We start from the raw sequence: 24713 nt of genomic DNA, 5'->3' as shown, positions 1-24713 counted from the left end.
CTCAGTAATGAAAGTGTTCAAATATTTTTTAGAGCAGCGTTGCTTTTACTTCTCCATCGAGTTATCCCAATAGCCTCAAGACGGACGCTTGGGTTTTGTTCCAAGTACACCTCAAGTCGTTTCTGGGATTCTTTCAAAAATATCTTAATTTCCTGGAGAAGCCCAAAGAAAGATATACAAACACCCAAACTCTGGACGATGTCAGTTATTACCAAGTTCAACATATGTGAATAACACCATATGTGAATGTGTTTCGGATTGATCTCTTTCAGCTTTGCTGTCACACCTTTATATAGTCCGCTCATATTTGACGCTCCATCAAAAGCGTCTGCCACACATTTTTCGATAGGTATTTTTACTTCAGCCAAAGACTGTTCGAGGGATTGAAAGAGGTTCTCTCCTGTTGTTGAAATCACATGTTCGAGGGCAATAACTCTTTCCTGAACAAATCCATTGTACACATACCAAAGCACTATGGAGCACTGGTCATATGAGGAGACATCTAGGGTCGTGTCCACTCCAGCTTGGTTAACTTCTTTGGCAATTGCTGTTTTGATTTCAAGTGTATATTCTATATACATTATGTATTTGGGCATCATATAATTTTGTATCTGTACACTTTTTCAATGTGCATATATACGTAAAACAATACTGTATATCTACTATATTATAAATGCCATTGTATGTTTGTATGTATGTATGAGTATGTTCCACATCTCCTCCTAGACGGTTCAACCGATTTTGAGCAAACTTGGCATAAATATTCTTTGGTACCAGGTAATCAACACTGTTTGGGTTAGCAACCCCCAACTCTCCCCTTTGCAGAGGGGGAGTGGTGGAAACTTGAACCCAATGCTATTTAAATGGGGTTTATAACAGTAGGAATGGTTTTAATGGTATAACGTAAGAACGAGAAAAATAATTTTAACGAAATTTTGGAAACATATAGCTTATAGTGTGACATAAAACATCCTTGGTATATAACGCCACTAGCGCCCCTAACGGCGGGAGTGGGAGGGAGAGACATTTAAAAATGACCCAAAATGACCGAGATTATAGTCAAATCAATATATTTCGAAGTCGCTGAGGTCATTAATGGTACCACCAAAGCCTAAAACAGAAAGGGCAAGGCCGTAGGGCGAGTAAAGACGGGATCTGGGGGCGGAGCAGTGGAGGTGGGAGGGTTGATATATAAAAATCATCCAAAATGACCGACATTAGAGTCAAATCTATAAATTTCATGGTCCCTAAGATCATTATAATGACATTCCCAAAGCCAAAGACAGAAAGAGCGAGGCCGCAGACCGACCAAATACTGAGATTTGGGGCAGAGCGTGGGGTTGGTAAGGGTGATTCGTCCAAAATAACTGATATTAGAGTCAAATCTATATATTTAGGGGTAAATCTAATATCATTAATAGCATTCCCACGCCGAAAACAGAAAGGACGAGGCTGCAGGCTTAGCAAATACCAGGATGAGGCTCTAGCTGACCAAATGCTAGCAAATTTATAAAATAATTATGTAGCTTTGTTTTTGTGTTTTTAATAAGTTCAGAGAGGAGGTTTCCCGAGGGTAAGACGGGTCTTAGTCCCTCCCGAGGAGGGCGCAAAGGCACGGATGTGAGGAGGGCGCAGCGGCCATCGGGCCGGTACTTGATTATGGCCAGTCCACCCCTGGTTAGGAACATTAAACTTATAAAATTCATATTAAAAATACAGGAAATGGATGTGTGTTCCAGGCGTTAAAAAATCTTTTCTAGGGGGGGGGGGAGAAAGGGATATTCGCAATATATAAAAATAATTCAAATATATCTTTCAAGTGTTTTCCATGAACGTATCCTTCTATAACTTAAACTAGAAAACAAATCACTGAACACTGCTACGATTATTTTAAAATAATAACTGTGTGAAAGTTTCGCCAACCAACGGAACATATTGCTTTCATCAGACTCTTTTGCCAATTCTCCTTGTTAGCACCGGAGTCAATTCAATAACTACCGGATTTATATTAGCTTTGCTATCTTAAATAAGTTAAACTACGAAACATATCACTGAACACTGCTACATTTATTTGAAAGCAATAACTGTGTGACAGTTTCGCTAGACGGTGTCTGATGAAACCAATATGTGCAGTTAGTTGGCGAAACTTTCACACAGTTATTATTTTAAAATAAACGTTGCTTTGTTCAGTGATTTGTTTCCTAGTTTAAGTTATTTAAGATAGCAAAGCTAATATGAACCCGGTAGTTATTGAATTGACTCCGTAGCTAAGAAGGAGAATTGGCAAAAGACAGTGTCTGATGAAACCAATATGATCAGTTAGTTGGCGAAACTATCACACAGTTATTATTTTGAAATAAACGTTGCTTTGTTCAGTGATTTGTTTCCTAGTTTAAGTTATTTAAGATAGCAAAGCTAATATGAACCCGGTAGTTATTGAATTGACTCCGTAGCTAAGAAGGAGAATTGGCAAAAGACAGTGTCTGATGAAACCAATATGATCAGTTAGTTGGCGAAACTATCATACAGTTATTATTTTGAAATAAACGTTGCTTTGTTCAGTGATTTGTTTCCTAGTTTAAGTTATTTAAGATAGCAAAGCTAATATGAACCCGGTAGTTATTGAATTGACTCCGTAGCTAAGAAGGAGAATTGGCAAAAGACAGTGTCTGATGAAACCAATATGATCAGTTAGTTGGCGAAACTATCACACAGTTATTATTTTGAAATAAACGTTGCTTTGTTCAGTGATTTGTTTTCTAGTTTAAGTTTTTTAAGATAGCAAAGCTAATATGAACCCGGTAGTTATTGAATTGACTCCGTAGCTAAGAAGGAGAATTGGCAAAAGACAGTGTCTGATGAAACCAATATGATCAGTTAGTTGGCGAAACTATCACACAGTTATTATTTTGAAATAAACGTTGCTTTGTTCAGTGATTTGTTTCCTAGTTTAAGTTATTTAAGATAGCAAAGCTAATATGAACCCGGTAGTTATTGAATTGACTCCGTAGCTAAGAAGGAGAATTGGCAAAAGACAGTGTCTGATGAAACCAATATGATCAGTTAGTTGGCGAAACTATCACACAGTTATTATTTTGAAATAAACGTTGCTTTGTTCAGTGATTTGTTTTCTAGTTTAAGTTTTTTAAGATAGCAAAGCTAATATGAACCCGGTAGTTATTGAATTGACTCCGTAGCTAAGAAGGAGAATTGGCAAAAGACAGTGTCTGATGAAACCAATATGATCAGTTAGTTGGCGAAACTATCACACAGTTATTATTTTGAAATAAACGTTGCTTTGTTCAGTGATTTGTTTCCTAGTTTAAGTTATTTAAGATAGCAAAGCTAATATGAACCCGGTAGTTATTGAATTGACTCCGTAGCTAAGAAGGAGAATTGGCAAAAGACAGTGTCTGATGAAACCAATATGATCAGTTAGTTGGCGAAACTATCACACAGTTATTATTTTGAAATAAACGTTGCTTTGTTCAGTGATTTGTTTCCTAGTTTAAGTTATTTAAGATAGCAAAGCTAATATGAACCCGGTAGTTATTGAATTGACTCCGTAGCTAAGAAGGAGAATTGGCAAAAGACAGTGTCTGATGAAACCAATATGATCAGTTAGTTGGCGAAACTATCACACAGTTATTATTTTGAAATAAACGTTGCTTTGTTCAGTGATTTGTTTCCTAGTTTAAGTTATTTAAGATAGCAAAGCTAATATGAACCCGGTAGTTATTGAATTGACTCCGTAGCTAAGAAGGAGAATTGGCAAAAGACAGTGTCTGATGAAACCAATATGATCAGTTAGTTGGCGAAACTATCACACAGTTATTATTTTGAAATAAACGTTGCTTTGTTCAGTGATTTGTTTCCTAGTTTAAGTTATTTAAGATAGCAAAGCTAATATGAACCCGGTAGTTATTGAATTGACTCCGTAGCTAAGAAGGAGAATTGGCAAAAGACAGTGTCTGATGAAACCAATATGATCAGTTAGTTGGCGAAACTATCACACAGTTATTATTTTGAAATAAACGTTGCTTTGTTCAGTGATTTATTTCCTAGTTTAAGTTATTTAAGATAGCAAAGCTAATATGAACCCGGTAGTTATTGAATTGACTCCGTAGCTAAGAAGGAGAATTGGCAAAAGACAGTGTCTGATGAAACCAATATGATCAGTTAGTTGGCGAAACTATCACACAGTTATTATTTTGAAATAAACGTTGCTTTGTTCAGTGATTTGTTTCCTAGTTTAAGTTATTTAAGATAGCAAAGCTAATATGAACCAGTTAGCTATTCTTCTAGTGTAAACAATGAGCATTCCTGCTAGTTAATCTACTGTATATTATAAATTCATTTTCAACTATTTGAATGTCTTTAAAAAAAAAAATAAAAAATAATGTAGAAATATAGTATTACAATTGTCAACGCAATTGACTTGTTATTGAAGAGTACCCCCCACTCTCTAAAAGAAGGAGAGAGAAAAAATAAAAAGAATTGAGCAAAAAGGAAATAAAGTATTCTTGAAAAGCAACAAGCTTTTGTGGAGTGTGGACTCCCTGTTGTCAGAGTGCCACTTTCCCATCATTTTGCACTCTCTCATGTTTTATGGAAAAGCGTGCAGGGAATTACATCTGTGCCATGGAACAACAGTCATCTGCGGCGAATCCCGAGCACCTCGTAGCCCAGATAAAACTATCTTCAACAGCAACGAGTAGCAGCAACTCTTACTTTTTTAAAAAAAAAGATAAAAACAGGTGAAATGGCTGGATGATTTGCCACACTATCAATTTAGCTTCTTTACTAATAAGCCCACTTTCTCTTCAACTATAGGTTATATAACATTTCTTTTTCATTTTACCATTCAAAAACTCATGATTAAACGGAAAATTGTTTAATTTAGTTCCTTTTTTTTTTTTTTACCTTTTTGAAAAAAAATCTAACATACTATAATTGAAACAATGATTTCTCGTAATATTCTCAGGCATGTAACTACAGTAGGTTTTTATTAGGAAAACGGAAAAGGAAGGAGTGGTTAATTCTTGTCTTAACACATTATTATTATAATTATTATTATTATTATTATTATTATTATTATTATTATTATTATTATTATTATTATTATTATTATTATTATTATTATTGAATTTACAAATAGAGAGTGAAAATATTTTATGTATCATGACGCATGACGTTTTTTTAAACCTAGATTTTTTCATTATTACTCATAAACAAGGAGCGGAAACAGCAAAATGAATCGAACACACTCACTACATTTCGTTAAAGGAAACGAACATTAATAAGAGGCTCTTATTTAGAGCACAGATTAGTAATGTCAGATAAACACACACACACATACAATTAAATTTGATATATATATATATATTAAAGTACATACCATGGGTGACTTGAATCGTTTATATTTTCCTGGATATTATGAACAGTCTTAGTTGTTTACTACGAGTCCCAATTAGTGACTTACTCAGATGGGGTACGGATTTTAACCACCTTTTATTACACTGAGAAAAAAATTGTATGTGGCGTACGTAAAATCGTATGTTGCATTTGTAATTCCTGTAGTTTTTGGACTTAACGTACAGCAAATGTATAACTGAAAACGCATGTTTTCTAATACTTTCTGTATAAGTGTTCCATCTGTACGTACTTTCCGTATGAAACAATATAGGCGGTCAGGATCTCACATACGAATGGACGTATATAACATATAACTGACGAATGTAACATGTGTATATGTATGTAATATACGGAAGACTGTTAGATGTCAGACATCCTGTAACGTCATGATGTAACATCTAAGGGCAGTGCCTATACAGTATATGTAACATATGGATAACGTATACTCCGTACTAATTTCTGAAGTAAGCAAGAGGATTCCGTATATTTGTACAATATACCGCTGTCCAGAAAACGGATTGTTCTCTGTGTAAGATATGAAAAATATACATTTAGTATATTAAAATATATATACAAAAAATCTTGAAAATAGACCTATATGAATTTAAAACTTGAATCCCTTCCTTATGGCATTCTGTGTACCCCACTGATCAAAATACTTAGTCACTCAGTGATCATTCAAGTTTACACAATTGAAAAATATAAATATTCTTTACGATAATAATTAACTTAAATATTGAAAAATTTGAAATACTTGTATGTGGCATCTTTAACTAATTACTCGAGAAACTAGACTCACGGGCAATAATATTACTAAAGTGGAAGCCTTGATACGAAAAAAACCGGCGTCCACATTTTGCTAAACCTCAGTACGTCATGAACGATATGGTGGACCGATCCTGCACTTATCTCCACCTGTTAAGCAATTTCACATACAGTAGACCTAATATGCTGGTTTTCGTATGTCAAGTCTTACACTTTAGCTAGCAGTTGTATTCCGTTACTGCCGTGGAAAAGTAATCTGGTCTCGAAGAATACTTTGAATTACGGTGCGAAATCTTGGGGAGAGAGGGGAATACCTCTCTGCTTAATATTTCTCCACTAATAAATTACTTGGGTGAATAAAGTTAAACTATTATCAGAAGTTAACAACGTAATTCATGTAGCTTACTTCTTCACATTTTTCTGCAATGTGCGACATCCTCTTTAACGTATGTTTAATAAGAAAGATGTTCAATAATGTAAACTCTCTCTGTCGAAGCACTTCAGTTGTGGTGGACAACATCGTGTCCGTGAGTTTTCTCAGGATACTTCACTTCCTTCCACAGTCTCATTCTACCAATTCTTTCATCGTTATTCACTTCTTTAATTATCCGTCTCCTTTAGTCTAGAGGGTATAATTGTGGGACGTTAAACTGTAAGATTTCATTTCATTTTTTCTAAACATTTCAGTGCGAAGATTTTTCTTTTCCTACTCTTAACTTCGTCACACCCCGTTAACACATCGATTGTGACAATTTCGCAACCTGCTTCGTATAAGAAATTATTAGATGCATTCAAAATGTGGGTGTGAACTATGGAGCTGCATTTTGATGGCCACTGTGAAAGAGTAACGTAGATTAGCGCAGACTAGCATAAACTATAAAAGATTCTGAATTTTCTGCTAGTGGCCTTCTATTGTTAGGGATAGGTTATCAAAGACTGAGAGCTGTTATTAAGATGCCATCTGAACCGGAAGTCGTATTTCTATGTGATGTATGAATGTATTTAGCGTCCTCATACCAGTGTTCTAGCTCCGAAGCTACGAGGAAATCCGTCTACAAATGATGGAGACAGGTCTGTATCAGCGGGGGGAGGGGGACACGGGGACGGTCCCCCTAAAGTTTTACTGGTCGCCTAAAATTTTCGCGGTAGGCTGGCAAATGAACTATAACATGGTTGGATTATACCTCCCTTAACTTCTACCTCCCCCTACACTTTTGGGCTGGCTACAGACGTGGGTGGAGATTCAATTGAGTTCTTATGTCTTATTTCGTATGCAACACTGAGGTTATGAAAGACACGACCTACGATTAACGTGGACTCCGAACTTCAACCAGGGCCTGAATCCTTCGCAGTGATCGAGTGCACAGACTATCATGCAATTTCAACGCTCACAGTATAACTTATATCTACTACATAGTCTCATTTCCAAGACAGCTGGATTATAGGACCACCCCACTGATCCCTGTTACCAAAATAGACAAAATAGTAAGGAGGATGCCTCATGTCAGGAATTTTTCAGATTTTTACTGGAGAGAGGGAGAAACATACAACACACAGGGACTGAAAGTAGTATTGATAGAGTACTGTTAACTCACGTTGAGGATATACCCCGAGGGAAATTTTGTAGCTCTGGTGAAGATTCCATTCTCCCGGATCAGGGATCACTCCTTGAATTAATCATAATTGCATATGATAAATTATCTCAGCTCCCTATGGATATATGGTTAAAGTACATGCTTTCAGCGTGGGATACTCGATTGCGATTCCTGGTGGGAGCTAATGTGGTTCGGACTTTACGTTGAGCTGTAACTATATCCTCGATACTAAACGACGCAAAACTCAAAATTAACCAGACAACCAATGAAAAAGTGTTTGCTTCACTATGAACCAAGTACATTAATTAATCCATCTCTCCACAGAAATAAGATTCATCATTCAACATTGCAGTTACGAATCCCTCCAGAGGTCTTCTTCGTGGCTAAGAGGTTAGAGTACGCGCCTTTTGCGTTGGAGACCTAGGTTCAATTCACGGCAAGAGCTCATGTGGTTTGGATCCCACATTAAGTTGTAAGTCCACGTCTCATATAGCCTCGCTGCTGGAAGGGGCGTTAGACTCAACTCAAACGAATTTTTGCAGGTAATTTCGTATGTTAGGTTGTTACTCATATACAGTACTTTGAATAAATGCATTCCTTTAAACAATTGTTCCCAATCTTGTTCCCCTAATACCCTCTTCGAGAACGCTGCTTACTTCAAAGCCTCTCTTTGGCGCTCGTTGATCTGAGCCTTTTGTTTTCAGATGGAGTATTGAATTCTCAAATCTTATAATAATAATAATAAATAATAATAATAATAATAATAATAATAATAATAATAATAATAATAATAATAATAATAGAGCTCATTGTGGCTAAATTGTAAATATATATATATATATATATATATATATATATATATATATATATATATATATATATATATATATATATATATATATATATATATATATATATATATATGTGTGTGTGTGTGTGTGTGTGTGTGTTTGACGTAGGAGATCCGGGTTCGATTCCAGGTGGGAGCTCGTGAAGATATTAAGCTATAAGTCTATGTCTTATATAGCCTTGCTGCTGAAATGAACGCTAAATCTTTTATAGCATATTTTCAGGAAACTTCTGTAGTGTAGTGTTATCTTTTTACCACCTTTATTCTTAATGGAACTAATAGTTCTTATTCAATAATTATTTTATGTTTGCACAATGTACAGTATTTAATTTAACGTCTTAAAAAAAAAAAAACATTCGAAGTATGTGTAATTACGAATGTAATTTAATTCTTTCAGTAGCTTGTAACCCCTTTACTCACTCTTCACGCTCTTCGGGTTGGGAACCTCTGTTTTAAAGAAAAACACATCCCTTTCTTGTAAGAAAAGAAGCAAACCAGGTTAGTTTACAAGCATTTGATTAAACATCTTTTTACTCTATTAAGGAACAATTTTAAGATAAATCAAGTAAATGCGACAGGAAACCAATCTCTTAATATACCTATGTTACTGACTACATAAGACTATAGATACGATGTGCTAATTAATATCTCTGAAGGAAGACAAGAAGAAACTGCTTTTCTACCAAAAACAAAAAAATAATATAACTACACAAAAATAATTAGTCGAAAAAACTCAGCAGTTTTCTCATCACATCTCCATCGTTTCCACGTCTCATTGTCTGCAGGTGAAGTTTTACGTTAAGACCAGAAGATGATGCTTTTGGTAGGGGGAGGCATCATCACATCTATTGTATATCGAAAGAATCGGATGGTTACCGAGACGAAACAGAGATTAAACTGCCGATGTTCTCGAAGGCCACCCAGTAGCTGAAAGCCAATGCGAAGAAGATGAAGATGAAGAAGAAGAAGAAGAAACAAAAGGATGAGCAAAAGCCGGCTGACCGGCCGCTGGCTATTTGCTCTTCATTTCAGTCGAACAAAGAGCTGCATTTTCAAGTTGAAACTTCTTGTTGATTCATTGTGTCAGTAAAGTGTGCTAACAAACAAACAAACAAACAATGAAACGGGAAAAAGAAGCGGTATCCACTTTGATCTTGATCGGTAATCAAATCCGAAAAAAATACACATATGCACACAAATAAACACACACACACACACACATACTAATTTATGTATATACAAGAAATTGCAATAAGTACTAATTGAAAATCATTACACATTTTTCCTTACCTTTCAGATTTTAAAATTTTCTTCCTTGCTAAGAATGTTGCTTGATTCATTTCCGAGTTTCACGATCCAAATAACACATAATTTTAAAATATATTCTCGCACAAAACTGTTCCTTAAATTTTCTAATGCCATTGTAGCCGTGATCAACTTACATTATCATGTAAACTGTAAATCCACATGATTTACCGCCGACACCCAGATGTTCACTTTATTTTCAAGGCAACTTAAGAATTGCTGGGGCTGTACTTTGCACATTTTGCCTACGAAGATGTCCTTACATCTGGAACAAAAATAGAAGTTTAAGATATGGTACAAGTATTTACAAATTGATTGGTTTAAAGTAACAATTCTCATTTTTAAAAAAAAGAAACAAACAAACAAAAAAAGAGAGACCACTTTTATTAGATGGAACATCGTACTCTTGTCTCCTTCGAAAGCGATTTTGAAGCATATGATTATTACTAGTATATGGGCCTGGACTTTTGATACATCCGGTACGTAATAGTATTAACTGAAAACTGCTCGAATTTTATATTGATTTTAACATAAGGAAATCCATATTCGATTTAAAAAAATATAATTGACAACTATCAGGATTGTTTAATAATCCATAAGGTATTACAATTTGTATAATATTTACCTGTTGCTTCCGGATCATCGAATCTGGCCGAGTCAGATCGAGTCTAAGAAGCAAGTCCCAGATTCGGATGCCCTTAGTGCACGGCTATTAAAGCGTTCGCAACGCGTTTTTATGGCTCATGCGTACGCTTGGAATACGCTGACCATGTATTTAAATGTGAATGGCTAATCACAGAATGCGCTGCAAATGCGAAAGCAATAAAAACGCGCAGAATATGTCGCCTCGAGGTATTTGGTGTGTTTCGGAACATTAGACCGCCTGTTGTTTCGGAATCAGTAAAATATCTAAAGGTAGGAAGAAAAGGAAAGACGTGTTGCCAGACAAGGGTATTTTAGCAGCTGCTTGGAATATGCTTTGTGCAGAGTATTGGAACTCTGCTATTATAAAGTATGTGCGTATATAACAAAAGAAAATTCACAAAAATACAAGGAAATTCCGAAAAAAAAAAATAGCTAATCACAGGAAAATCTATGTAACACAGTAAGGTTATTTCTCATGATCGCATGAATGAAAATAAGGGTCTGGCAGTGAGGCCTGGAAACCCTGACTGGCTCACAGTATGATTTATAACTCTGGCGAAAGTAAAATTATCGAGTAGCCATTGCCTATCTCCGGTCTTCATACAGCAAACATTAATTATATGCAGAAGTAAATACATGTTTACTGCATAGAAGCAATATTCCAATATTGTGATATTGCGATATTGTATTGCGTATCGCGATATTCATAAAATATTCATACGAGACTTTTATTATCTCGCACATTTAACACGTTAATGATAGACAATATAACATTAAACCTGAGACGTTTATTAAAATATGAGCATTAAAAAAATAGTCAGACATGATTGGATTTCAGCATAATTCAATGAAAGATACGCTACATGCTCTCTTTTTCTAGTATTCGTACAAATACTATTAGAAAGCAATGAAACATTTACTAGATATGTTCGAATTGTTGGTATAGAGAAGAAGAGAGAAAATTAGCAGGTTGAAATGGAACAGCAATGAAGAAGTATTAGAAAAGTGAAGAAGAGGAAAACATTATTGAAAATAATTTTAGAATGCAAAAGGTAACTGGTAAGGGCACTATTTGAGAATAATGTGTGATCTGAAAGATGAACTAAAAAGGTATGGAATTAATCAATACACTTTGTAAGAGGAATGTACATTACAGTGGCGAGGACTCTAGTCAACCAACGCACATTCTGATTATACAATTCATTCATTCTTCAAATTATGAAATAGTATCAAGGTTATAAAAACAAGTTTTGATGTAAAACACAAGCGATATGTGATAAGGCCTGTATTCGATATATCGCAATATTTCGATATATCGATCGATATTTTCAAATATTGAAATATCGATTACGAAAAATTTTCTGATTGATATATCAACATTAGGCCTGTGCAATATTTCAATACAGTATATCGATAATTTCAAATATTGAAATATCGATATCGATGAGTTTTTTTTCTGATACATATATAAATATTAGGACTGTACAATATTTATATATATTGATCGATATTTACAAATATTGAAATATCGATATCGAACAATGTTCTGATCGATATATCGATACTTTTTAATATTTTAACGTTTCGATACTACCGAAAAAATTTCTGATCAATATATCGATATTTGGATATTTTACCTGTAATCGATTTTCGACACCCAAATCAGTTATAACACAGTCCTATGAATAATGCGTGCAAGCTATCTATGATTCAGAAACTTCATACCTTCATTTATTCTACAATATATTCGCCATACACATTCAAGCATACGTTAAACAACTGTCTAATAATAACATCTGAGTAATTTTCTGTAATCAGTGTGTGGGAGTATTTATCATATGATGTAAAGCATGTGATGTTGTGTTTGATTTGGTTTCCTGGAAAACTGCAGCACATAGATAAGTGTAGTTTTCAATAAATATTATTTAGTAAGTGCTAAGTAAATATGCAAATAAATTGTAGAATTGCCATTCTAATGTTGAAATGTTATGAAAAGGTGAAACGGGCTTGAGGACTAATTAACATCCTTAAAGGGATAAACCCTGATTACGGGACAGAAGTTTTAGAGGAGACTTTATGAATTGTATCTCTTATACAGGGTGAGGCAAAAGTCAAGGTTACAGGGTAGTATGTTTGCAGCCCAGTCTTTTAGAATGTCATAATCTGGTTAAACTTGCAGTTTTTCAGGAAGATGCATAGAAATATCTACCATGATCACTGTATCTTGTACTCATTAATTTTCGCTTGTGATAGTAAATGAAGACTATTGTTCTCGACAAGTGAGTTTCGTTTCACAGTGTAGACTTCCAAAAACTAAGGAAATTGAATACTAAAACTGCAAGTAGTAGATCTACGCAGTTGTAATAGAAAGGTAAGGTAAGAGAAGGTACCTTTTCTTCGGACGTTGAATCCATAAAAATAAATAAATAAATAAATAAAACCTGTTTCTCGCTATCACGGCGATCAGTGTTGAAACTGGAAGTTGTAGATCCGGTTGTGAAACTGTACTTCCGATTTGAATCGACAGAGGAAAGGTTGATATAAACTTATTCTTGGGACGTTGAATGCACATCAAAAATTGCAATTTTTCGCTATTTCTTATTCCGTTTTACCTCTATTGGAAATCAATGTTGAAACCACAAGTGCTACTACATTTCTACCATTTCCGGTCACAACAAAGGAATGAAGTCAGAGGTATAACCTATTCTTACGGTACTAAGTCCATATTTCCCAAACTGATTCTCATTGCGTATTATAGATTATTTTTCGACAATGGCGATCACTGTTCAAACCGACAATTTGTAGATTTCTATCACTTCCGTTAGAATAACTTAGGAATAAATTGAGTAATTTCAATACGAGTTTCGGTAACGCACACAAAATCATGTTCTAAACTAATAATAATAATAATAATAATAATAATAATAATAATAATAATAATAATAATAATAATAATAATAATAATAATAATAATAATAATAACTCAAACTAGAAAATGGGGCCGCGGTGGCTCAGTACTAGAGCGTTCACTTCTGGTGCATGAGGTCCTTGGTTGCAATCCCAGCTCACGCCAAATGAGCTTATGATGGAAAAACACCGTGTGCTTGGGTTTTTTCGGGGTTCTCCTGTTTCCTCCCACTTTTTTCATTCCACCATTTTATTCATTTCTCATCATCACCGTCTCCTTTAGCCTAGTCGGCAAATCGTGGGACGTAAAACTTAAAGATTTCATTTCATTTCATGTTCAAATTAGAAAAATTTATGTATTAAGTTTAACAAATTAAACAAGCATTTTACGAATGATCCAAAAAAATGCATCAAAAGATTGCGATCTTGGCCAATAATTAGTTTTTGGATCAGGGGTCACAAGGTTTTTGAACGGCCTTTAAATTGAGGTTTTTTTTTTTTTTTTTTTTTTTTTTTTTTTACGGAATAAGGATATCATATTGAGTTAGGTAATAGTTTCGGTTTCGCTACACTATATGTCGTACACCCTCCATATATAAGGCCTGTAAGAAAATTCTTAATTGAAATATATTGGATATTTTGATCCAAAAATAATAGGGGAAATACTTTTGTACTCTGCTGTACCATGTATGTGACCCCGAACTTAATTTAAGATGGGATATTGGGTAGGTTGGGAATTTTAAGGTTTCTTTCAGCACCATAGCTGTATGACACATGGACCTACAGTTTAAGGTGGTATCCGAACCACTGTAATGCGTTCAAATTTTAAGGGTCTCTCACCGAGAATGAATCCAGAATCCTGTACACGAACGGTGCACTCGCTACCCACTAGACCAGTAGGGAAGGCTAAGACAGGAATGTCTTTCAATAATTTCACAGTTCATTTTTCCTTCATTAATCTGTACATTCGTTTCTGGCTTTTTACACTTCGAAGTTAGAAATATCACCATGAAAATCTTTCTCATATTGGAATTGCAGTTTACTGTATATAGGTCTATATATACACATTCGTGTTGCCACGTTTGGCCTAATCCTCGTTTCGCCTAACCAATTATCTGACACTTTTATGACAGATAAATGATAAGATTTGTGTCCACCATTTTAGGCGAAAAAAGGATCCTCGTTTGGCCTAATCCTCGTTACGCCTAAAATGGCGGACAATGAGAAAAAATCGTGGAAATTCAACTAGAGGGAAATTATATAAGAGAAAATTCCTTAGTATATAAAGAATTAAGAAATGCAAAATATATAGATTAATATTATATTAACTATTTTCGAGGAGTTAGGATTACCAACTCCTTTATGTATTTACTAGGACCATGGATATATACGAATATATATGAGTAGGCGAATAGCCGTTAAATTCACATTTTAAAATTTGTGACAAATCGAGAAAAACTGTTTAAACACGTCATAATTGTAAAATAACATTAGAAACTAGAGAACATTAAAAAATTAAGAATAATGTGACTGTTGGTCTGTCGAAAGCTGTATAATCACACTAGTATGTGAATTGCGTTATTGAAGAAATTAGTTTGGATTTAACAGGTTTTGCGTATGTAAATGGAAATAATAGCTTTTGCGTCTGGACGAGCGGCCATTTTTGTTGAGGCTTAAGATACAAAACCTGTCAAAAAGAAAGGAAGTCAGAGTCAGAAATCAGTATTATGCATACTAAAATATTGGGGGGAAAATGTATTATCAACTATACATTGCACAAAATTGGCACAAATGAATATGGATACATAAATGCTACATTAATTTTGCTCTAAATTGAAAACAATGGATCGAAATGTGCAAAAAATTGAGTTACGTAACCTCCCCTCCATCATCATCTACTAAATGGAAATCCATATCGTCGTCGTCCTCTGGTGCATCATCATTTTCTCGGTTTTCTATTCCTTAAAAACTCCTTGTAAAACGTGAGCTTTGAGCTGCTTTCAATCGTCAAACCCTTCGTAACTGCAAGCGGAGTTCATTATATCTATCCGTATACATTTCTAAACTGAATGACTATATTTTGGAAGAGTTTGTAACCTTTTATGGACTAACATAGGGTGAATATTAATTTGCCAATTATCCCAATATATGAATTTGAAATATAGCAAAACAAAATGTGAAAATGTTGAGTTTGAGCAAAACAGTGGCTGAAAGAGAATCATAAATGGTAAATAAGTGGCAATTTTTTTTAACATGTCGTACCAGAAGCATGTTATAATTTTGAATGCTAATTGACACGAGACATTTTAAGAAAGAGGTTCTGCTGAAGCTGAAGAGACTGTTTAGAGAAGAACCTAATCCAACAATGTTCTGTTCAAAGTAAAGAGTTACCCTGAAATACAAAACAAACGATTTTTAACCATAGGATAGTCCACTCACCTTGTCTTTTTGGCTACATTTTGTTTCCAGTTTCTCATGTGTCTTGTACGTTTTCTAGACAATTTTGGTGTTGTCTGATAACAAAATTATGATCATCGCTGCCTAGAGTATCGTTTTCTTTCGATTTTGCGTGCATTTGTCTAGTAATTATTAAAGAAAAGCAAATAAGCACAGAAAAGTTGCACGAACAGTTAGGTTAAGACGTATAGTGTCTCCATTTTCAGTCCAGGGTGCGCGGTGGCTCAGTAGTAGAGCATTCACCTCCGGTGCTTGGGGTCCCTGGTTCGATCCCAGCTCGCGCCGTGTGGACTTTGTGGTAGACAAACACCGTGCTCGTGGGTTTTCTCGGGGTTCTCCCGTTTCAGCCCACTTTCTTCATTCCACCATTTCATTCATTTCTCATCATCACCGTCTCCTTTAGCCTAACCGGCATAACCGTGGGACGTAAAACTAAACAGTGCATTTTCATTTTTTCAATTTTCAGTCCGAAAATAATAAAAAATAATAATGAAAGCACACACTTCAAATTCTGCCAAATAAAATTTCGAATGCTTTACGAAGAGTTGCAATAAATATTCAGATTACTAAACTAATCCTATACAGTACGAAACCTCAAATTGTTTGAAATATGGAATCAACCGTGTTTGATTCTGCTTTTCTCATGAGGTTATTTGCAGGTTTGGGATTAACAGTTTATGAAAACGATAATTGAAGATGATTTAACTGCTTTTGCATCTGTTGCCATGATGGATTTAACAAGTTTTGGTAATTGACACATATTTCAATCTCAATTTTCAACTAGTTAAAATGGCTTTTTCTACTGAATACTATTTGGAAATAATAGCTTTCCAACTAAGGTTTCCAGCTTTCCAACCACTATCTCATTTTTGTTTTTTAAAAAGTGAATTTAACGGGTTTTGCCATTGGCCTACTCATATATCGTATATATACCGACATATTCTCTAACGATCCAGACGGTTTACGGTATGGATCCCAAATCTTAAGAATATATTTCATCTTAGCTTGAGTCTTCTATTAAAGTAAGAACTAGTACAATTTTCGGTTTCAATATTGATTCCTAAATATTAAAAATAGTAACAGATAATGAGAAATCGTTTTTGATGAGAATTCAGCTTCCGATAAACAGGTTGCATGTCTCACATTATCACTCTATTCCTGCCGTAAGTTATAGATATATTTCCGGTTTCAATATTGAACCTGCATAATTTGAAAATCTACAGTAATTTAACAGTGTAAAAAAAAAAAAAAAAAAAAAAAAAAAAAAAAACCCTCACATGTAAGAGAACAAGGTATAAATGTTTCCATAACTTTGCTTACTGCACCGAACACCAGTAAACCTTAGCCAAGATGGACACCCAACTGAATAAGGGGTTCAGCCGGATAGTTAGTAGACAACGTTCGCTTCATCGTATGGACTTCAGAAGCCGATAACCCACGAGGTTACTACTTGCCATTATATGTCACTACGGTTAATGTTTTACACTGGCGACAGAATACCGTGACTGGACCATAAAAACGAGTAGCATGGTGCGATGCAGGGTTGGCAAAAACCATGTTTTTTTTAAAAAAAAACAATAAACCCGCTTTTTTTGTTTAAACCCGGTATTTTTTGGGTTTAAACCAGGTTTTTTGTTTAAATAATTTGATGTGTGTATTTATATCACATATGGAGAGAAATAAGTTTGTTTCATCTTGGTGTTATTATGCAACAACCGGGTTATGCTGGAAGAGGTCACATAAGCTTAAAGCGGAATCAAACCGCTTCTCGGCTTACATCCGAGAGAAATTGTCCCCCATTTGAACTCGAAACCGGGACTAATTGACCACAAACGCGATATGTCTGCCGACTCACTCATGAAGGACTCCTGGTAAAAATACGTTTTGCTGATCTTTAGGTACTTGTTAATGTAACTGTCAAGAGTCATTTGAGAAGGACAAAAAGATAACCAGTTGCACAATTGAAATCATTGTACAGAATTACAAATGGACAATTTCAAAATGTTGCAGAGTACAGAAGGACTAATCTAGTCCAAGTTAGTTCATTACGACTTCTATTAGTCCAAATTAAAGAAATACAACGAGAAGAAGGAGAAATAGACTTAATTTGCATATCAGTAAGAAAAGTGAATAAAGATACGAATTATTTGAGTCCACTTTGGCTCTGACCCATTTATACATAAATAAATACAAAATATACTTCTGATTTCAATAAATGGCTCTCGTGGGATTTGTATGAACCCTCCTCCTCCCAAAAAACTTCAGCATTTCGATGTATTTTATAATAGTAAACATTATTAAAACGAAACAATATTTAGAATTTTTCTTTGATTGAAATTGCATAACAATAATAACAAACTATAAAAACAATCACAAAAGAAGCATTCATAAACTTATAAAAAAGTACAAAAGTTGATTTTGTAGTATAATCTTTTTGAGTAATGAATGGGAAATTTAGGTCTGAGTATAATACGAATAATATACGGGAGTGAAACGTGATAATCCATAAATGTGTGTTTATCAAGATTTTACGAACATTTACACTTTTACGAACATTTTTCGTTTTTTGGTTTAAACCAGTTTTTTTAAGTGCTGGTTTAAACCAGCAAACCCTGGGGCGATGAGTCTCGATTTCAATCTGATCACGCAGATAGTGATCTATAATTTGGTGCCAGTCCAACGAAATCATGTCAGGTTGGAATTGTACAAGATAACGGAGACCATGTTGATTTAGAGAGTGCTTTTCTGTAAGCAATGTTTTGGACCTTTGGTACCTACTATTCACCCGTATTGTATCAAAGTACGAAGATCACCAGAGTCAACTATATCTTTATTTCTGTCATACGAGTGGAAATAGAGTGTACCAGCAGGACAACCACTCTCGTAACAGATCCCGGTTGGCCACCATCTGCTTGGAGGAGCATTCAACTTCTTTCTGCTGAAACAACCACCGAGAAGTCCGGATTTCAATCTCATTGTGCATCTCAGAGACTTATGCTATGGACATTCCCGGTAGTATGTGAAACGAGTGGAAATTCAACTCAAAAGTTGTAATTTCAAAAGTAATAATAAGAAATGAAATATATTTTTCTTCTTTCTTTGTCAGTAACACATTGAGATGTTTGAATCATGGAATTATCCAAAGAGCAATTTGTTAGCGGAGGGATTTGTCACAAATCACTCATCTCGATCACAGTTGTCCATTGTTAAGTTATGAGCAAATTTAGGGATCTTTTGTCAGATCTAGCTCGAAATAGATACAAATTTCATACGAATTGTAATTACAATAGAATCACAATATGGTTTCTTATAATGCATTGACAGTTTCAAAAAAGTGTTGGAACTGGAATGAAATCGTCTGAAAGATCAGGAAAACCTACAATAAAATAACTTTTGCACCTACATAACAAGAAACACACAAACTATATTTCCTTTAACATACCGATTAGAAGTACTATTTGACAACATTAGATATTTGGAAACAAACTGCAAACTAAAAGTTACTTTTGAACCCCACTCACCTTTAAACAAAATTAATAACAGGTGTAACTTTTTGTGTTTCTCTCATCTCAAATATAGTCACTATACACCCTGTGGGGACATTAATATTCTCAAAATGGATCGGAAAAATAACTGTACAATTGTCGAAACATTTTTCCGAAAGCAAATAGTCCTATTACAAATTAGTTATGGGAAAACTAATTTGTATTTCTCAGTTCTTTACATAGTAGGGAATATTTTATTTTCGAAAAATTTCCCTCCAGTTTTATCTCCACGATTTTTTTATAGTCCACCATTTTAGGCAAAACGAGGATTAGGCCAAACGAGTATCCTTATTTCGCCTAAAATGGCGGACATAAAGCTTATCTTTTATCTGTTATAAAAGTGTCCGATAATTGGTTAGGCGAAACGAGGATTAGGCCAAACGATGCAAGATCATACACATTACATTTCCCTTCGGGAAAGATTGCGATCAAATGCAACATAGCGCTTCTTATTACGATTGTGTAGAAACAAGTTCCATAAAAATAAAAGAAATAATAATAATAATAACCGTGTCTCCTTTCTTTCTTATAGATAAGCAAATATTTGAAGAGGAATGTGACATTTAGGCTAGGCTAGTGCACTCAGTCATCGATTCCAAACAGAAACTCAACACGGCGTTTTTAGTTCTTGGAAACATAATCATCCCATTAGTGACAACGGCTACTCACCGTTTCTGATGTCATCGATACACTTCGTCACTCGGTACAAAAAAAAAAAAAAAGAAAGAAATATCCGTGTTAAGAGAAAAGGAACTTAGAAGGATATGATGATAAGTAATGATAAAAAGGGAAAATTACAAACGGGAAAGAGCAATCATAGCTATCTATATGACTCAGACTTACAAGTTGTTAGACTGATTACTAATCTAAGTACTTGAGTAATTGTTCATAATCCATTAAAAATTGCGGTAATAGGTGTGTTATCTGCTATGTGTTGTTTTATGTGGGAAATGTTTTGGTAAAATGTAGTTATTTCCATCAAATCTATGACTACTGTGCGCTTTTCAAAACTTTCTTGAAAAGGTAACTTTTCAATCTATTTCAACCTATGAGAAGCAAAATATATCTCTCCCGAAATACCGAAATAAAGCACATGTACGTAATCTAGTATACAGAGTGTAAAGAAAATAGAAGAATAAGCTTCGAAAGGTGATTTTTTACCAGTGGCGGATCCAACCCAGGGCCGGGGAGACTAGGCCCCCAAGTTTTTTGAGTGACAAAAATAATTTAAGCCATTATTTATATTTTCTGAAAGTTTATAATAAACTCATGATATACCTATCATAGTCTGAGTTTCGACTACCCCCGAGTTTTCACCTTCTATATCTGCTACTGTTCTTTATTCAGATCTGGCGTGGGAGACCCGGGTTCGATTCCCGGTGGGAGCTCATGTGGTTCGGATTCCACGTTAATCAGTAGGTCCACGTCTCATATAGCCGCTGCTGAACGGGACGTTAAACTCAATAAACAAATCAATTTATTCAGGTAATACAGGTGGAGTATGTTTAGGGTGCATCTTAGAGAGTTCTCGAGCGCCGAGAATGGTACACCTCTTGTATATACGATAAGGTGAATGCGGAATAAACTGAAATTAAATATTTTGTTTTATGTCCAACGCATATGCCCTTTAGGCTAAAGCGGAGGGATGAATCATGACAGCTAATTATTAAAAATTTTTCAGTTTTAGGGATGCGCACGAGACAAGATTTGAGGCTGTCTCGTCTCGAAAATGTGCTGTAAAAGTGATGTCTCGACTCGAAAAATGTATATTTCTCTATTGGAGGAGTCGTGTCTCGACTCGAATTTTGTCAGAAAAATCCTGTCTCGACTCGTCTCGTGCGCATCCCTATTCAGTTTTACGTCCCACGGTTATGCCGGCTAGACTAAAGGAGACGGTGATGACGAGAAGTGAAGGCAATGGTGAAATGAAGAAAGTGGGAGGAAACAGGAGAACCCCAAGAAAACCCACAAACACGGTATTTGTCCACCATAAAGGCCACTTGGCGCGAGCTGGGATCGAACCAGGGACCCCACGCACCAGAAGTGACGCTCTACTACTGAGCCACCGTGCCCCCTAGATTGGTGCAATGAGCATGTTGGAGGAAGCGGGAGAATCCGAAGAAACCTATGAATTCATTGTTAATTACAAACTCATGGCCTGGCATCGAACCATGGACCTCATGCACCAGCGATAAGTGGTCTACTATTGAGTCACCGTGAGCCAGAAATTGTGTTCTTTGAATTCGGGGATTATCGATTATGTTCTGATAGGGATGAAGGTTTTGGCAGAAATACTGGCTAAATAGCAGATGAACATCACCAGTAGACACAATGCCGATTGCAATTTTCTCCAATCATTTACCACTAACTGTGATCTCGATGGATGACATCCTTTTATAATTAGCCATAGTGAAATCATTACACAAAATCAATTTGCAATCACAAATAAAGTTAAAATAAGAAAATTTTTAATGTGCATTGAATTGGTAAATGTAATTCGTATAAAACAAAGGAGCAATCTTCACCCTTCCTATTTCCACGCAACACCATCCTTGCTCTCGTAGTTGATCATAAGCTAATGTCGCCTGTAGTCATTTTAAAATAGATGCGAATAAGTGGTTTACATTTATCATTGTTTTCAAGCTATTACGAATTATATGTAATTGTTAAATCATCCTTTCGAACAAAACTACCGACAATATTTGTCACACCCTACATATGATTTTTGGCTCTTGCTTTGTCTGTTTTACACAACAACAGGTTATTAGCTCACTTGCCCTAACGTAGTTAGGTGGAAACCATTACCCCAGCAGAATACGGGTAGATTGGTAAGTTACTTTCCCCTGGGGTTCGAAAAGGTATAGCCTATGGGAAACTGGGAATTAAGAAGCTCAAACGAAGGAGTAAATTAAAAATTAATATTAGGATTAGGAACACCTCGTATTGCTAATTGTGGCCTTGAATACATAAGCTCATATTGCTCTGATATAAAGTCATTCGGACTTCCTATCACACTTGCTTGAGAGCAGGGCCACTCAGAGGTTTCACGAGCCCAAGACGAAATTCATGAGCTCAAAGTAATTAGTTGGTCGCTGCCAAACGTGGCAAAAGCGCAAGATATAGCGACATGTCATTGAAGTTCAGTCATCACAATCAATGATCGATGTTTGTTGTAAAATTGATGTCGATGTGTTAAAATCCCCTTTGTTTTTTCGATTTATGTTCTATTATTTTAAATAAAAAAAGACTTAAACAGCATCTATGGAAAAGTATCGTTGGCAAATTTGACAGTACACGTGACCACGCATAACAGACAGTTCGGCGGGAATTTCAAACTTGAAAATATTGAATGACAATATTTTTTTCCCTATCTGCGTAGTCAGCCCCGAAGTTCTTTAGTGTCTTTGATATAATGTTCTAGTGCAGAGCGCAAAATTTCCGGTCGCCAGGTCGCCATTGGCGACTAGAAATTTAGAACTGGCGACCAGTGTTCAGTAGGAGTGATTTCTGACTAAACCCACAGGTGTGCGCAGTTTCTGTTTCGCACGAAAATAATTATCACTGAGTGAGAGAAAACATGGAATGTGAAGTCTTCAAACGGATATGAAAAGTGAAGTCTTCACAACGTTGTAATTCGCCCTTCCTTTCTCACCCTCAATCAAACGTGAAGTCTTAAGGTAATATATTTTTTAACACGAATATGAATTGTCCAATTCAAAATTCATTATCTTGATTCTGATTGTCTGGTTTTGAAATTTTATGCCCTGACGTAATCTATTTCTTTGTAAAACCAAATGCCCGCGGGGGAAAGGGGGGAGGGACTTTTTATAATTTGTAAGTGAGAGATACCTGCGACCATCATTTTTGGATTGGCGAGTGCGTCTGACTGAAATTTTGCGCCCTGCTCTAGTGTATACTGTGAAAATTATATTTATTACTAGAATTAGGATTAGGATTAGATTTCTGGGCTTTCGGAACCCATGGCCATGCCAGCCCTTCACATATGAGGGATGACGTCCCTCGACGATCTCCGGGGAATTGGAGAGGAAGAAAGGATTGGGGAACGAAGGAAGCGACCTAGGACCATTATTAGGTACTATCCCGGCATTTGCCTGATATGAATGAGGAAAACCCAGGAAAACCTCATTTATTGAACTCACCCCCGCCTGGACCAAAACATTCATTATTGACATATGTATGTATACTTACTATGTTGGTAAGAGTGCACTTCGAGCAGAATAAGTAATTTTCTCATAGGATGTGGCATGGTTAACATGAGGGATAAGTAGGATAGGATCGGCTTAGGTTAGGATAAGGGAAGTTTGGACCCATTTTGTTAAAAAATAATAATAATAATAATAATAATAATAATAATAATAATAATAATAATAATGTAATTCCTCGTATTGCTATCTATTGTGAATCGGTTCCTATGATTGTTCTGTTCAAAGTGCACTTTTGCCCTAGTATTTTAGATTTGGTGAATTGCGTTTATTTTATTCTATTTTTCCATTATCATTACGCCGTCTCATCGTTACAAACACTTTACTACCCCTCCTCGCTAGTCTAGTGGTTAGAACGTGCGCCTTTGGCCGAGTGGTTTCGAGTTCTATTCACAGTGGGTGAACAGTCAGAAATGTGAACATTATTACGGTGGCTTAGTTTCCACATTAAATTGCAGATCCGCGTTCCATTACTCCCAGTGTTGAAATGAGCCTTTAACTTCAATAATCAAAAAAATACACTTTAATGCATATTACATTCAAAATATTTCGGCATTAGCCTACTTTTCATTGAAAATTAAAAGTCCAATGGTAATCTTAACTACTACTGTTTAGTTGTCCAATACACTTACCTGAAGATGCACGTTCCCTTTTGTTTAAAGTCAATGTGTACATTTATGTTGATGGTGAGTAAACGCAAAAATCATTATATAATAAAAATATATATACTGCCATGTCCATAGTGTCATAAAGTACACTGAAAACTTTTATCAATTATTCAGTGTCTTCTTCTTTTTCTAAGGTATTCCTTATACGCTCCTAGATTTCTTCTCTGAGCACGTTTACTAACTTCATGCATGAAATCTTTAGTCAGCGGCGGCTTCAGAGTTCTACAAGAGAGATGTCATGTCATCAGGAGCGCGAATCTGGCTTCATTGGAAAAATAACAATGAATCAACCACTGCATAATCATAATTATATCTAACCCAGTATATGTCTTACATAC

General features: G+C 35.4%; 1 long non-coding RNA gene across 1 annotated transcript in view; it reads right to left on the bottom strand.

Moving 5' to 3' along the window:
• The window catches only part of LOC145671153 (uncharacterized), a 103138-nt gene extending 78662 nt beyond the window's left edge, over nucleotides 1-24476 (bottom strand). The window contains exons 1-2 of the long non-coding RNA XR_014128458.1: nucleotides 24340-24476; nucleotides 9916-10195 (exon numbers count right to left, since the gene is read on the bottom strand). This is a non-coding gene — a long non-coding RNA (uncharacterized LOC145671153). The remainder of the gene's footprint in view (nucleotides 1-9915; nucleotides 10196-24339) is intronic.
• Between the last annotated feature and the right edge of the window lie 237 nt (nucleotides 24477-24713).

The sequence above is a fragment of the Thermobia domestica genome, chromosome 15 (assembly GCF_964235325.1).
Source record: "Thermobia domestica chromosome 15, izTheDome1.hap1.1, whole genome shotgun sequence".
Classification (NCBI taxonomy): domain Eukaryota; kingdom Metazoa; phylum Arthropoda; class Insecta; order Zygentoma; family Lepismatidae; genus Thermobia; species Thermobia domestica.
The sequence above is the reverse complement of the archived record's forward strand: the minus strand, read 5'-3'. Positions and strand labels throughout refer to the sequence as shown.